This window comes from Carex rostrata, chromosome 13 (assembly GCF_964058835.1).
Source record: "Carex rostrata chromosome 13, lpCarRost1.2, whole genome shotgun sequence".
NCBI classification, from domain to species: Eukaryota; Viridiplantae; Streptophyta; class Magnoliopsida; order Poales; family Cyperaceae; genus Carex; species Carex rostrata.
The window spans coordinates 1,961,836-1,966,689 of NC_135930.1; the positions used below are offsets into that span (position 1 = coordinate 1,961,836).

At 36.4% G+C, this 4,854-nt stretch overlaps 1 long non-coding RNA gene across 10 annotated transcripts; it reads right to left on the minus strand.

Annotated features, from left to right (window-relative positions):
- Window positions 1-419: 419 nt before the first annotated feature.
- LOC144564356 (uncharacterized) lies at window positions 420-4,528 on the minus strand. Of its 10 annotated transcripts, none has more exons than XR_013514607.1 (7): window positions 4,280-4,528; window positions 3,356-3,483; window positions 2,876-3,026; window positions 2,534-2,689; window positions 1,030-2,107; window positions 864-954; window positions 420-719 (listed from the first exon to the last, which is right to left on the minus strand). It is a non-coding gene; the product is annotated as an uncharacterized LOC144564356 (long non-coding RNA). The 10 variants fall into 10 exon arrangements; XR_013514612.1 differs by lacking the exon at window positions 864-954 and having other exon boundaries at window positions 1,030-1,582; window positions 1,822-2,107; window positions 4,280-4,527; XR_013514611.1 differs by lacking the exon at window positions 864-954 and having other exon boundaries at window positions 1,030-1,594; window positions 1,822-2,107; window positions 4,280-4,527.
- Between the last annotated feature and the right edge of the window lie 326 nt (window positions 4,529-4,854).

A 4,854-nucleotide genomic window follows, 5' to 3' on the forward strand; every position in this document is an offset into this window, starting at 1 on the left:
CGGTCGCAGTTGCTCCGTCACTGATGACTGCCCTGCTGACGTCACCGGTCTCTGAAGGGTATGGCGCCGGTCGCAGATGACCCCTTCAGCGACCGACTAGATCCGTCCCTGGTGTGACATGCTGACGTGGCTAAGGGCTTATCAGAGACCGACTGAGCGGTCACAAAAGGTTCCCATATGGGTCGCAGAAGCGTATTATTTATTTATTTTATTTTTTTTGTTTTTTTTTATTTCCAATTGGTAAGAACTGTAACAAACAAATATAATATTAAACCCATTCTATTCATATATTTTTCTCTCACCTTAATTGGTACGAAACGTGACCTAGTGACGAAAACTCATATTTTTTTGTTTTAATTGGTACATACGTACCAAGAATTTAACATCAAATATCAAGTAATTCACAAACAATTCACAAAAACAACATAAACATGAAATATCTAAAGTACTACATAACATCAAATAAGAAATATCTCAAGTATGACATAAAACGTCTAAAATACTACATAAGCATCAAATATGTAATATCTCAAGTACGACATAAAACATCTAAAGTACTACATAAAAACAAAATATCTAATATGAAATATCTCAAGTACGACATAAAAACAAAATATCTAAAGTACGACAAAATATCCTAAAACATCAAATATCTACTAGTCATCTCCGAGATCATCCCTACTGTCATCATGAGTATCGGGGTGCAAGGTAGAACCTCCCTGTGAGAATATAACTAAAATTTTTATGGATGCCCTTATTGGATTCAAACATACCCAAAAATATATTTGATTAGTTTAGTAAGATTTTTGAAACCGAATAAAATTTAGATTTGACTATTTTAATTTGGTTTTAACCGAACTGACCCAAATAACACCCCTATCGATAGAGCCTGATTGCTGGTCTGTTCAAGACAATGGCTTCCAAATATTTCTCTTTAAATTTAGGCAGGTTATGCTGGACAGATTAGAAACTTTTAGATATAAGAAAATCAGAATATAAACTAAGCCAGGTCAGAATGTGGTTGCTTACTTTCTCTTGAGAATTATACGGTATAAGATGCCAGTACTTATGATGTTAAGGTTCTTCAGAATCTGGTACCCAGGAGCCTCCACATAAAATATGTAGTACTGACAAGCAACAAAATATATTATCAAGGGAAAATTTTTTATTTGCGACTCCAAAACTTGGAAATTAGTTGTTTGCCACTCCAAAACTTGAAATTACTTATTTGCCACCCCAAAGTTACTAAATTAAGCTAATTGCCACAATTATACTCAAAATTCAGATTTTTTATTTAAATTATACTGAAAATTAAACAAATTATAACACTGACCAAAATACCCCTCTGATTATGTGAAGGGAAAGAAATACTGAAACAACCAAAATACTCCGTCAGTTTACAAATCTAAGCACGGCTGCACGGCTGACTCTCTCCTCCGCCCCTGACTGCATCAGTTTGTCAAAAGGGTTGATTTGCATATAAGGCGCTATTTCAATCCAGGGGCTATTATTATTGTTTCCAAGGTACTGAACGCAATTGATCCATTTTTCCTGTGTTCAGTCATTTTTCCAAACAAATTTCCTGTGTTCGACACTGCATTAGCAATTTTCACATCAAATCTGAAATAGTTTCAACAAATTAAAAAGGTTCAGCTAATTTTCAATAATTTCCCTCAATCAAAAAAGACACTGCATTAGCATGAGTACCCCTTTTTGGTGTTCAAGCCAGTACCAACAACAGTGCCACCTTGTGCAAGCTGTTTAGCATGATAAGTTAAATTAATTAAGTGCCATAATTTTGTACTATATATATATTATCACCTAATCACAGTTTTGACTGGTATTGTGACCAGTGTATCAAGTGATTCACCATGCCCTCTTTACTCGCTTCCCATGCTGACTATTTGATTGACAATGGTACTGGTATTGTGACCAGTATGTGCGAGAGGATTGATGGAAGGGAAGCAATTGGAAGGGAAAAGCTTCTGATCGAAGAAGAAGAATCAGTTGGAAGGGGAATGCAGTTGTTTAGGTTTTCCGATGGATTTGCAGAACTTGGGAGGGATCCACTTCCGATCGAAGAAGAAGAGAGGCGCCTATGTATTTGCTGAGGCGAAGGGAATTAGAACTGATTAATTGAAGAATTGAAGGGTATTATAGGAAATACTAAAATACATTTTTTATACACTAATTTTCAGTATAATTTAAATAAAAAATTTGAATTTTGAGTATAATTGTGGCAATTAGCTTAATTTAGTAACTTTGGGGTGGCAAATAAGTAATTTCAAGTTTTGGGGTGGCAAATAACTAATTTCCAAGTTTTGGAGTGGCAAATAAAATTTTTTCCCTATTATCAAATACCCACTGATTTTTTTAATTGAAACAAAAATAGTAATCAAGAATAAACTTTCAGTTCTGAAATTGAAGAATATTGAAAGGTTAAGACCAGATCAACAAAAAAAATTTGAAACAGTTAAAATTGCACCAGTATACTACCAGTACAGGACCAGAAGCGGGTATCAGTAAACACTACCTGTAATAAATTTTTCGCCATATAAAGAAGTGCAGGAATTGGATACAGCTTTGCTTCGTCAAATGTCGTACTTAATTTGTTATCTTCGGAAACACCTTCAGTTTTGCATATTCTGGTAAGAACTGCTAGTGACATGGCACATTTCATTGTCTCTACCTAGAAAGAGAGAGCAAGAGAGAGGCATCAGTACATATATAGCAGTAATTCAAGTATGGTAACAGATATAATGCCTAGCGCCAAGCCAAAGTGCCGTTCATGGTAAGAACTCCTAATCATTGAACTGAAATGCAGATATGAAATCCAAATTTGAAAGTTCCATAAGAAAAATATAAATTTACTAACCAAGAAATTTGAGGTGGTGACACTGTACTTGTACTTTGCATGTTTCTCATCCTGTGTAGGATCTTTTGGACTAGCTGTCGATTGCTTCGACCAATATATAAGTATAGCCTGAGAACTTGTCAGAATCGTCAGAGCACATATCACAAATGCCCTGAAGGATTGATAGAATTAACAATTAATAAACATTCAAAATCAATAATGGATCTCTCTGGTACTGAGCAAGGGCACAGGTCAGAGTTTTCTTTTGGGCTTCTTTGATATTTAGTTCGGTTATTGGCTTGAACTACAGTTAAATCAAACTATTTAAGGTCTAGTACTGTCATGAACTTTATCCACAGTAATAACACAAAGCATTAGTAGAATAGTTGAATTTGACACTCGATATTTGCAAAAAAAATAAAAATAAAATAATATTACCATAATTGAACTCGTTAAAAGCAAAAGGTTCTATACATGATATTTGTAAGGAAAAACTCTTACTTTAACTTCCAACTGATTTTTTTGGGTGAAGTTGTCTCCTTTTGTTAAAAGTGATTTCTGATAGTGCGTCGTAGAATTCAGATATAGAACTTACTGCCAGAAAGAGGTGCCTGCGCTTCTGCATCCTCCTACAACAATCAAGTTTCAAAATTCAAACATCAACAGTAGTTCAGAGAGATTACTTGAAATGATGAATGCTGGTACATTCCTTTACCAGCAAAGATGCTATGTCTGGTATCTAATCCCTTTTAACTCTTTGATTTCAATAGGTATCTGTCATCATCAAAAAGAAGAAAATAAAAAAACGGCTTATACCACATCATAAATTTGTCAGATGCTTATTTGCAAAGGTTTGTATTGGAAGGCAGAAATGCAATACAAGGTTTTGGAGCAACAAGAGCAGGAACTGATACTTGCAGAGTAACATAACTACAATTTTCACATACAAATCACGTACAAGAGACCACTACCTAACATTGCAAATAAACAGTTTTTTTTTTAGATGAAAGTGAGGTCATTCCTCACCAATTTCCATTGAAATCGAATGGAAATTGAATATAAAAGGCTAGATACCAAACCACTGGTATCATCATGCTTTACAGATTGGGATGCATTGCATTGAATTGAATTGTAAGGTACTGGTACAAGTGTAGAACAGAATGTGTGGGGTTTTGGTGACCAGGTGGGCCAATTATCAGTCACATTCATCCCAGACAAATTTCCAGTTTTCACTCCCAAATTTAAGGCCGGTGGTTCCAGTGGCTTTTATTAATTAATTTGTATATCAAAATCATGTGGGGGAGTATTTGGATGGTGAAATTAGAGAGATGTTTGCAAAATCAATACTGGTATGCAGCACCAGTATACCACTGGAGGGTATCGTACAAGCATCCACAGATAAATAAAAAGGAAGCGGAGACTTACTGAGTCAGAAGACGGAGACGCAGAGATCCAAAGGAAGCGGAGAGACGCTGAGAGGCGAGCAGGAGAGACGCTGAGGGGAGGAAGGCCCCTTCTCGATCTCGATCTCGATCTCCAGATCCCCTTCTCGATTCTCCTAATTTCTCGATCGCCGATCGTCGCCAGCAGGAGAGACCCGATCGCTCGCGTCGATTTCACAGCGGCGTGTGCTGATTTCTTTCTTTCTTTGTTTTTTCGCTAACAAAACGTGCCAATTTCAGGGGATTTTCGCGGCGTGTATTTCAGGTGACACTTCTGGGACCGGGCCAAATCGGTCCCAGAAGGCTATGCCCAAATCCGTCCCAGCTGCGTTTTTTTTTAGATTTTTTGAAATCTTCTGCGACCGGCGATCGGACCCGTCTCAAAATCCAGTCCCAAATAGATAATTTTGCTGTATACACGGTATACTATATACGGATGTGAAAAATTGACAAATTAACAGTATGTAATGTCACACGAGAAAAAACCTCCAACGTCCAAACACGATCTAAAAGTTTTAAACCATGTCCATAAGTGACAAATATATATTTTGTACACGG